At 43.8% G+C, this 12,011-nt stretch overlaps 1 long non-coding RNA gene across 1 annotated transcript in view; it reads right to left on the reverse strand.

Annotated features, from left to right (window-relative positions):
- Window positions 1–9,851: 9,851 nt before the first annotated feature.
- The window catches only part of LOC146058799 (uncharacterized), a 9,009-nt gene continuing 6,849 nt past the window's right edge, over window positions 9,852–12,011 (reverse strand). Inside the window, exon 3 of the long non-coding RNA XR_014469961.1 lies at window positions 9,852–9,961. This is a non-coding gene — a long non-coding RNA (uncharacterized LOC146058799). The remainder of the gene's footprint in view (window positions 9,962–12,011) is intronic.

Consider the following 12,011-nt stretch of genomic DNA (forward strand, 5'->3'; position numbering starts at 1 on the left):
CGATAAATTAATGATGGTTAGCATCCAAGCTTTCAGTAAGGCCCCTAACAAGACCCCATACCATCAGAACACCAGAGAAACAGGTAGAAAGCCAATAATCTGCTTCAATTGCAACAAGGAGGGACACATTTCAACTCAATGCAAAGCAGGAAACCCCAGGAGCTACAAAACACATAGGCGAGAATGGGAATCTCACCAGGGTGAGACACGGAGATACCCAGCCCCTAGACAATGGGAGGAGTCAGACAGGTCACGCAACATGCCTCCTCCCCATCTGATGGCTGACACTGTACTAAGGGCAACCCAGGTAAGACAATAGGAAACAGGTCATACCTGTATCCTACAGCCAGTTAGATTAACACAACACCTTAGAGAGGAACCTCAGGTAAAGGTTGATATAGCTGGAGTAAGGCAAACCTTTTTGGTTTATACAGGGGCGGCCAGATCTGTTCTCAACACTCCTCTTCACTTGGGTTTCACTGACCAATCAGTAGCAGCAATTGGGGTAACAGGAAAAATACAACATTACCCACTGACGAAACCAGCGGAGGTTACAATCGGGCCCCTGCATACCAAACATTCTTTCCTGTTGGCTGCAGCGGCCCCGACTAACCTCCTGGGCAGAGATTTACTATGTAAAATGGGATGTGTCATCTATTGCACCCCCGATGGGGTATTTCTGGACACTCCTAGAAATCTTACACAAGAGGTGCAAGATATGCTGGACAGTCCTCAGAGGCTAATGTTGTATTCCACTGTTATAGAGTCGAATCCATCTAGGGTAGCTGAAATTACAGCACAAATACCGAGTTCCCTTTGGACTAAAGATAGACAGGATGCTGGGCTGATGGCAAATGTAGCTCCAGTAGAGATCCGCTTAAAAGAAGGCAGGATAGCCCCAAAAATACCGCAATACCCTTTAAAACCTGAAGTTGAGCTAGGAGTATACCCAGTGATCCAGCGATTGCTCCAACAGGAAATCCTAGTTAGAACTTCCAGCACGGCCAATAGTCCCATCTTTCCTGTGAAAAAGAGCGGGGGGAGGGGCTACAGACTAGTGCAGGATCTAAGAGGGGTAAACAAAGTAGTTGAGAGCCAATTCCCCGTAGTGCCAAACCCAGCTGTCATCCTAATGCAAATCCCACCTCACTGTACTCATTTCACAGTCATTGATTTGTGTTCTGCGTTTTTCTCTGTCCCTTTACACCCTGACATCCAGTATCTGTTCGCCTTTACCTACAGAGGAGTACAGTATACCTGGACACGACTCCCCCAGGGATTCATAGACAGCCCCAGCATCTTCTCCCAGGCCTTGCATGATTGTTTACAATCCTTTCAACCCATGAGTGGTTCGATACCAATACAATATGTCGATGACTTATTGTTGTGTTCTGAGTCACTGGAGTCATCAGTGGATGACACTAGACAGCTGCTGATGCACCTCTCAGAGACAGGGCATAAAGTATCAAAGGATAAGCTACAATTATGCCAGACCAGGGTTAAGTATCTGGGCCACTGCCTTACCCAAGGGCTGAGACACCTCACCGACGACCGAATCCAAGCGATTCAAAACATGGTACTGCCACAGACCCAGCACCAGATCCGTACGTTCCTAGGCATGTGTGGATACTGTCGCAATTGGATCCCAGGATTCTCTATTCTGGCATTACCACTACAAGAGATGGTTTCCTCAACTAAGCCAGACCGGGTCTCTCATACTGAGGAATCTGAGCTGGCTTTCGAGGAACTAAAGGTGAGCCTAACAAAGGCCCCAGCACTGGGAATGCCAGATTATGGGAAACCCTTTGAACTGTACGGAACTGAATCAGCTGGGTGTGTGGCAGGAGTACTTGTCCAAAAACATGGTGATGCCAACCGACCAGTAGCGTACTACAGTGGCCAGCTGGACACAGTAGCACGCTCACTCCCAACTTGCTTACGAAGTGTGGCCGCAATAGCACAACTAGTAAACAAGAGTGAGGATGTGGTGTTAGGACACAATTTAACTGTTCATGCTCCCCATGCTGTCTCTGCCCTCCTAAATTCTGCCCAAACACGTCATGTGTCCTCAGCACGGTTCACCAAGTGGGAACTGGCGCTGATGGCCCCTGTAAATATTACCATCAAAAGATGCAACACACTAAACCCAGCCACATTCCTTCCTCATGTGCCCTCCAAGGCACAAAGGGTGGAGGGTGATGGGAATGTTGCTGAATATGGTAAAGCAGAGTTTAGTGAAGGTGAGGACAAACATGATTGCATGACCTACCTGAATCAGACCTTTACAGCACGTCCTGACATAAGCGACAGCCCATTAAGTGAGGTAGACATAACCTTATTCACTGATGGTAGCTGTCATAGACAAACGGAGACGGGAGAGCTGTGCACAGGCTACGCGGTAGTAGATGGAGAAGGTATTGTGGAAGCCGAACCCTTGGGACCACCTCACTCAGCACAAGTAGCAGAACTGCTGGCACTGACCAGAGCATGTGAACTGGCCAAAGGAAAATCAGTTAACATATATACCGACTCCAGATATGCTTTCGGAGTAGTACATGATTTTGGAGCCCTATGGCGCCTCCGAAATTTCATGACGGCGGCTGGCACACCAGTGGCGCATGCGACATACATTAGAAGACTTCTGGGAGCTATCCAGCTTCCAGACAGAGTGGCTGTTATCAAGTGCAAAGCTCAGACATCAGAGAAGGACCCGGTGTCCCTTGGTAACAGCCACGCTGATGAGGCAGCGAAAAGGGCCGCATGCCCTGTAAATATTCTCACTCATCCTACAAACCTCTGTACACTGAACATGGTATCCACATCCAAACTGATAGACATGCAGAATTTGTGTTCCCCACAGGAAAGAGCAGTATGGAAGTCGAAGGGATGTGGCCAAGAGTCCACCGGACTTTGGAGAGATGGACACGGGAAACCAGTGGCCCCCAGGGCATACCTTCCTAGTCTAGCCGAGGCGGCCCATGGGCTGACACATCTTGGGAAGGAAGGTATGTGCAAGCTGGTAAAGGCCTACTGGTGTGCACCAGGGTTCGCTTCTCAAGCAGGTAGAGTGGCAATGTCATGCCTCACCTGTTTGAGGAAGAACATTGGAAAAGCCATCCCAACAGAGCCATCCCACATCCCTCCTACAGAAGGCCCTTTCCAGGTAATACAAATCGACTTCATACAGTTACCACCCTGTAGAAATTTGAAATATGTATTAGTATGTGTTGACATGTTTTCCAGCTGGGTGGAGGCTTTCCCCGCGGCCTCCAACACTGCTACCTTTACAGCAAAGAAAATATGTCAAGAGTTTGTCTGTAGATATGGTATCCCAAAGGTCATTGAGAGTGACAGAGGCACTCATTTCACAGGAGAGGTCTTCCAAATCATGTGTAAACTCCTGGGGATTAATAGTAAACTTCATACTCCATATCGTCCCCAGGCAAGCGCCAAAGTTGAGAGGATGAACGGTACTATTAAGAACAAATTGGGTAAAGTTATGGCTGAAACAGGGTTGTTATGGCCAGAGGCACTGCCTATTGTGCTGTATAGCATTAGGACCACTCCCAGGGCTCCGCTCAACTTGTCCCCCTTCGAGATATTGTTTGGTCGGCAGCCACACGTCATGATAGACCCACAGGATGATCTCAAGTGTAACAATGAGCTAACTGTACAGTATATCCTAAAGCTAAACAAACAGCTAAGGAAACAACAAAAGGAGCTGAATTTATTAACACCTGATATGCCTATCGAAAATTGTCATAATCTTAAACCAGGAGACTTTGTTATGATCCGAAATTTTTTACGCTCAGGTTGTTTGATAGACCGTTGGGAAGGACCGTACCAAGTTTTGTTGACCAGCACTACATCAATTAAAGTCGCAGAGAGAGAGACTTGGATACATTCGTCCCACTGCAAGAAAGCCAGTAACCCAGAGTTCCCGTGTGCAGAGAGCGAAAGAGAAGAAGTGTCGCTAGAAGCATTGTTCCGGGAAGACTGAAAGGCAGCCAAGGTCAAGCAACCTGAGCGAACAAAGGTCAAAGAGCAGAGCAAATAAAAGTCCCCTGGTAGAGATGATGGAAGGACTCCAAGCAACAGGTTCACAGTTATACATCTATTTCCTTGTTTTCTTTCTGTTTCCTCTTCTTCATCCAAGGATACTCGGTGGCTGCCACATCCTAGAGCGATCGGAGCGGAGTTCTGACAGTGTAATAATGGACCCAGATATGGGTGAAGTAGAATCCCTAAACCAGCTTGATACTTTACCCATAACAGGAGAAGGTAAAAGGTATGAGGAAAACGTAGTTCAAGGACTATGTGATGAGTTATTGTCTGGTGAGTACTGTGTCTGTAGATATTGTCAACCGAAAATGGAAGAAGAATGCATCCAGCGATGTCAGTCAACAAGTAAGGCAACTACAGGCCGACATCCCTTGAGTGATTACCACTCACTAGTGGGTAAGGTATTAAACCAAACAGAATGCTGGGTGTGTTCACAAGTACTACATAAAAGGAGTAGTGTAGGCCTAGTCCCATACCCGCTTAATATCTCTGAGATAAGCGTATTAAATAAAGGGAGGCCACTGGATAAGAGATACCTGTATACCAGGTCCCCTAGTCTTAGATTACACCCATACCAAGTGGATAAGTCCCTGGTATGTATGAACTTCTCTAGTTCCAGAATGATTGGTACATGGGAAGTGACATGGCACAACCAGACAATAACTTACTCCCAGCGTCCAGATGGAGAGCCTATTGATAAGGAATTATTGTTAAAGATCCGCACCAGTGGGAGACACTATAAATATGTCTACACTGTGAAGAAAAGTAAAATGATGGCCGGCAGAGTATCAGCCGGCTACTGTAATATGACCCTACAGCCAGAGACCTGTGAGGAACAAGTCAGGGAGCAGGGGACGGGAATGTTCTTATGGATAATGTGTGACAAAATCATGAAATACTCTGTCCCTTATTTTCTCCCTGACGATGTTTATTATATTTGTGGTAGAAGGGCATACAAATGGCTCTCCATGAACTACGTTGGAATTTGTTATTTAGGTAGAGTGTTACCTGAAGTGATGACCCTTACACATGATGAAATGGTAAGCATACACAGAAGTGTACCTCCTCCTTACACTCATACCCATTATGACCAAATCCATAAAAGGGATTTAACAATCAAGAAAGAACCCCTAGCTTCCGAATTGATACACGAGTCATTCGGTATCCAACTCCTCATTGCATTAGATATCACCCATACCGCCAGAGGAGTCATAAATTTTAAGTATATCCAAGCATTAGCCAGCTTGGTAGATTACATCACTGAGATTTATGATGACACCTTTAGATACACTGGGAAAGAGTTACAAGCGTATAAAAGAGAGCTAGTCCAACATCGGATGGTGTTGAACTATCTGACAGCTATGACAGGAGGATATTGTGTCACCCTCTCTACACAGTTTGGGGTGAAATGTTGTACATATATCACCAACAATACTGAAGACCCAGAAGAAATCATCGATCATTGGATGGATGAGATTCTTCAGCTTAAATGGGAATTTAGAAGGGAACACAATATCAGCCTGGTAGAAATAGGTAACAAAGTTAGCGAATGGACCTCCTGGTTGAATCCAATGCACTGGTTCTCTGGTTTAGGAGAATGGGCGCAAGGAATCATAGCAAACATAGGAAAACTCCTTCTCTGTATCGGTGGTACCATCATAGTTTTTGTGCTATTGTTCAAATGTTTAAAGGTGGTGACCCGGGGAAAGACAAAACGTACTGAAATCATGAGTGTAAGAACGAGAGATGTAGAGGAAGACCAGGGTTTGGTATATGACCCTAGAATCGAAACCACCACCCTTTAAAGAAACCATATTTGTGAAAGTGTATATGTTGTAACCTCCCTTGTTTTTATTTTTATCCCAAAAATTGTACATTATCCTTCGTCACCCTGAGTAGATTGTTCGATAAATGCGGCCCATCGTTTATCCATGATCCAGGATCGGCCAAAGAGCAGATGGTTTACTCCCCTTATATGTTTAATTCACGGATCCCAATTTCTCTGTTAGGATTATGAATTTCTGTATTGTTATGTAAAATGTTTTGTACTGTGACAGTTTTATATTTACTGTCAAAGGGTGGACTGTTAAAGTCGAGTTGCATACACGCCATTTTAGGATAGTATGGCCGCCATTTTGGTTCGCAGAGTTGCGCAAATAAAGTTTCCATACCCGAGTCTGTGTGACAAAGTGGACCAGAAGCGCAGCCATACTATTACACATAAATTCATAATAACATACTGACACTAAATAAAATATAGTTAAAGGTTTAGAGCACCACACATAGCTTAGTTAGCATTGCATACATCCGTCTGTATAATGTTTAGTACCGTTACGTTCCGTTTCTTATGCGCAGTATTCCGGTCATTGCGAATAAATCGCAATCCATACGGCCCGATAGTTATGGACAAAATCCATATTCCCAAGACAGTTTCTGTTAAAAAGTGTATAACAAAGGAATCTAGTTGTAACCGGTTCTACTGGTATTTACAACCCCTGACGACGATACCAACAGACAAAGGACTCCAAAGTTCACCTTCCCCCTGCACCTTTGCCCCAATCACAGAGGACTTGACATACGAACCCTGACCAATAGGAATGGCCTTTGACCTCCCCCTTCTGACCCTATAAGATAGGTGACCCAGGGCGGCCTCGGTCACTTCGGCACATCTTCCTTTCCCTGACCTTCGACCGGGCTATAGTTCAACCCTGAACGATAGCGAGCTCCGACCGGACTGCGCTGCGCATATTTGATGAGACGGTAAACGGTTGCATTCACTGTACTTTCTTTTATTAATTTGTGGGCTGATTGTATCCTGTATCTGTTTTTTTCTTCCCCTAGCAGTGCCTAATTATTATACTCATTGTTAGACTATTGTATTACTTGTTATACCTGTATTTTCTATTCCTGTAACCCCCTTTTGTCCATTAGGGACTTAAATACATCCTATTACGGAGTTTCTATCTCCTTACTTCTATACTGTGGTTGTGTCTGTTATTCGCAAGTAGCGATAAGGTATATTTCGGACACTGTCCTAAGAGGTATATTCGCAGATTAGAGTCAGAGTACTGCGAAAGGATCTCTTATTAAGGTATTGGTTCTTTGGTGTATAATATACAATAAAGGTACGCTACGCTGTGCTACGTTTTGTTCGCACGTAGCTAGGTATAAAAGGTACGCAGGTCACGGACATACTACGTAACCTGTGCATTTCACTTATTGTTTCTTTGGTCATATTTAATCGCCATTAACAGCTTGCAGCAGGGCCCTCTTACCTCCAAGTTTGTTTTATCACTGTCTACAATTGTAAAGCACAACGGAATCTGCTGCACTATATAAGAAACTGTAAATAAATAAAGGTGCACACACTTACATTCACTCACATACACACATACTTACACACTCTCACACACCACTACCCTTTGTTGCAGGAAAAGATACAGTTTCGGAAGTTAAGTAATTACTGGCTAATTCAGTTAATTGGAAACTTCCAAATGCTTAATTAAAACTTGGTACCAAGTCTCTGTGGTTTTCCCTAAAATTTAAGAGAATTAGGGGGGTATGCAATGTGTGATCACGACTGTCGATCCCCACCCTCAGCCGTGATCCAGGCCTGTTTGCGGTCAGCTCGACCGCATAACGACAGACGGGATTCAATGTCCCATCTGCCGATGGGCGCAAAGGGAGTGGGGCCTCGAAAACGTACATGGATTGTTGATCTGCGGCCCGGATACCGACAATCCACAGCCTTTATTGGCAGAGCGGGCCCGACTTCAGAATCTGTCGGGCCCGCTCTGCCAATAAAGGCTGTGGATTGTGATCTGCCGTGATCCCGCATCAATGCAGTGGCACACGCGGGGGGGGGGGGGTCTGAGTACCCAGTACCCAGGTTCAGTGACATCAGCCGCCCGCCCGCCCCCGGCAGGCAGGTACCTGTCTGCATTCAAATGGGGATGCCCAGCATTTTCTTGGGCTCACCCAGTGTTTGCGACCGCCCCCTGACCGCCTTCATCCCGCCCGACCCCCTGTGCGAGCGCCTCGCCAACTATGCATAGTTACAGTCCAATAGTTACAGTCCAATCATACAAAGGTGTCAGGTCAGACACCTTTGTATGATTGCACTGTAACTATATAAAAAGTGGATATCTTCCAAAGCCTGTCGAGTGCCGCCTGGTCTTTTGGGGTCTACTTCGCTGGGATCTCCGGAGACCCATCCACCATACATTATTGCGAGGTAGGCACCGGGGCACTTTACTATTATCGACGAGAGTGCCGACCAACAAAAGGAGCAAAGGGTGTATTACCGTTTTATTTTTTAAAAACAAAGTATTTGACACTCTCTGACCCCTCTGACGAAGTCTGAAGACAAAACACGTTGGGGCATGGCCAGAGTGACGCAAGGAGTTCCCTCATTGACCCAGCCACATAGAAGCCGCCGGGACCGGTGCCGTATCCGACGCTGCTGGACACTGCCAGAGGTCTCATGAGTCCGTATTAACAACTCAAATGGCGTGGTTCACTGTGAAGCTGTTGTGCCAGTGGGAGATTTATGCTAAATCCATGTGGTATTGTTAGCCCACAGCGGATGAATTCTTTGGTACGGATGCTATACCCATATTTACTTTGTTTTAAAAAAATAAAACAGTAATACACCATAGGCGCCCCCTTTGCTCCTTTTGTTCCAGACTGTCCACACCTCTTTGCCCATGGGGTTGGACATTTACATCGAGGAGCTGCTGTCCAAGAAGATTTATATGGACTAGTGTTTTTAACCTGAGTTAGACTAACTCAGTGGAACCTTGATAAAGGGTTGATCTGTTGCAGGTGTCAGCGCACCACTCCTGATATATTGTTTATATATATATATATATATATATATATATATATATATATCTTTTTTTTTTCACTCTGTTCTTTAGTTCTTCACACTAAATGTGGACCTCAAAACAATGCTAAATGTCATCTTTCTGCAAATTTTGTATTTAAGAGCCTATAAACTAGAAGCATCTGTGGGGGACTGGTCCATGGCTACTTCTGATTGGCTAATTCTAAATCGAAGGTCAGTAACTGGTGTGAGGTTATTATTCAGATATAAGAGCATTGGAGTGATTCTGGTTGACCTGCAAAGCTGTAAAATTCTTTGTGGGTCATTTGAACGCCGCATGAATGCCCGCCCTCCTCGCATGCCGATTTCCCTGCACACATGCGAGTGGATGTTTAGCATAAACATCCATTTGCAGCCTTGCGTTTGGGGGCACAATCACCCCTATGTATCAAGGAACCCTCGTCAGCTATTAGTTCACCTAAACCCAGTTAGTGAGATAATGAGTCACTGATATAAATAAGTTACTAAATGTGATACAGCAGCAAATGTAACAAGAAGTACATGAAACAGCATTTTGGGAGCAATTTTTTTATTGCGACCAGCTCTGCATGCAGCCCAGGTATAATATATATAATAGACAATATTTATTGTCACATGTAGGCGAGTGGTGGTGAAAGCCGGGGCTGTAGCAAAGGGTTCGGCAAGCAGGTGGATGATTTAAGCTCCTTTTTAACCAATTGCCTGGTGGGGAGGCTGGCTGAAGCTGAAGATAGACAGGTGAGTTGGAATGATGTGAAAGCTGATTATAGCTGCACCCTTCCAGGATAGTGCTCTGGGTGATGGTTCTGTCTAGGGATGTGCATACCTGGATTTACCCAGATTTACCTGGATTTACCTGGATCTCAAAACAGGATCTAATTGGCTACCCACTGCCGGATAGCCAATAAGATCCCATTTTGAGATCCGGGTGAATCTGGGTAAATCCAGGTAAATCCAGATATGCACACAGTTAGACTATGCTGATAAAGTTTGGTCATTATTCTTCAGCATCACATGCAGCTTCAATGTCAACATCTAAAACAAAAATCAAGGACACATTAATTTATTTATATGATATATACACGCACATACACACACACACACACACACACACACATATATATATAGATATATATATATATATATATATATATATATATATATATATATATATACTATATACACACACACACAGGTTGAGTATCCCTTATCCAAAATGCATATATCATCTAGGCAGGAGAATTTTGGATAACAGATTATTCCGTATTTTAGAATATTTATTTATTTATGTATTTTTAAGTATCTTGCATTTATGCTGTATAAACACATCAACCACATGTAATACGCACACATATATTTCATTTGTTCAAAAAACAAGGTTTCAAAACATGAAACAAAATTTGTGTACTATCTCAGGCACTGAATTTGAATGCGAAACAATAATTTTCTTGCACATATTTAATGCCAGTTACATATCATGTCCCCAGTAGTGCTGTTACATATAGTGTCCCCAGTAGTGCTGTTACATATCATGTCACCAGTAGTGCTGTTACATATAGTGTCCCCAGTATGTTACATATAGTGTCCCCAGTAGTGCTGTTACATATCATGTCACCAGTAGTGCTGTTACAAATTTCCACAATAAGTTTTTAGCAAAAAAAATTATATTTTTTCACTTTCTGGAATGTATGGTTTTCGCAATAATTTGAGTAATGGATATTCGGATAAGGGATACTCAATACTTAACATGTGTGTGTGTGTGTGTGTGTGTATATATATATATATATATATATAATTGTTTAACCCCTTCCCGACATATGACGTACATTTACGTCATATGTCGGTTGCGGGGGAATCAAGCCAGCTCACGGAGTGAGCTGGCTTGAAAGAGAGCAGGTAATGGCTGTATATTACAGCCAGGTCCCTGCTCTCACGGCCACGAGCGGCGAGTTCGCCGATCGTGGCCGTTTAACCCTTTAAGCACCGCGGGCAAAGCGACCGCAGTGCTTAAATAGCTGATCGGAGGGGGGGCGCCCCCCTCCGGCGCCGATCGGGGCCCCCCGCAGCGAGATCGGAGGGTGCCGATCGGTTGCCATGGTAGCCAGGGGTCTAATGTAGACCCCTGTGCTGGCCGTGTCTGCATACCTATCATATCCTGCCTGAGGCAGGATGTAATAGGAAGTGCATAAAATCACTACGTTCAGCCATAGAGCTCTATGGCTGAACCTAGTACAGGCGATCGCGCCCCCTAGTGGTCAAGTACACTAGGGGGCCTTGTAGTAAAAGTAAAAAAAAAAATAATAAAGTTTAAAAAAAAAAAAAAAAAAAAAATATTAAAAGTTCAAATCACCCCCCTTTCCCCATTTCCCAAATAAAAATAAATAAAAAATAAAAAAATAAACATATTTGGTATCGCCGCGTTCCTAAAAGTCCGATCTATTAAAATATAACATTAGTTATCCCGCACGGTTAAAGGCGTAAACGGAAAATAATCCCCAACGCCAAAACTACGTTTTTTGGTCGCATCGCCTACCCAAAAAAAAATAGCTAAAAGAGATCAGAAAGTCGCCCATATCCCATAATGGTATTAATTAAAAAGTACACTTCAGCCCGCAAAAAATGAGCCCTCACCCAGGTCCGTAGGTGGAAAAATAAAAAAGTTATAAGCCGCAGAACATGGCGACGCGAAGCAAATTCGAAAAACCGTAACATTTTCTAATTTTTTTTTTAGTGGTAAAATGTAACGAAAACTATATAAGTTTGGTATCACCGGAATCGTAACGACCCATAGAATAAAGATAACCTATCATTTTAAACGAAATATGAACTTCAAAAAAACCGTAACCAGCGCAAAATTGTGGAATGGCGTTTTTTTTTTTTTTTACCCCACATTGAATTATTTCCTGATTCCCCAGAATATTATACGGTATAGTAAATGGTACCATTACAAAGTACAACTTGTCCCGCAAAAAAAAAGCCCTCATGTGTCTATATAGCCGGAAAATTAAAAAAGTTACGCTTATTTGAACGCAAGGAGGAAAAAAAAAAAAAAATTACCATAAAAGGCAATGTCATTGAAGATAGT

This window comes from Crinia signifera, chromosome 2 (genome assembly GCF_055691185.1).
Source record: "Crinia signifera chromosome 2, ASM5569118v1, whole genome shotgun sequence".
Taxonomy (NCBI): Eukaryota; Metazoa; Chordata; class Amphibia; order Anura; family Myobatrachidae; genus Crinia; species Crinia signifera.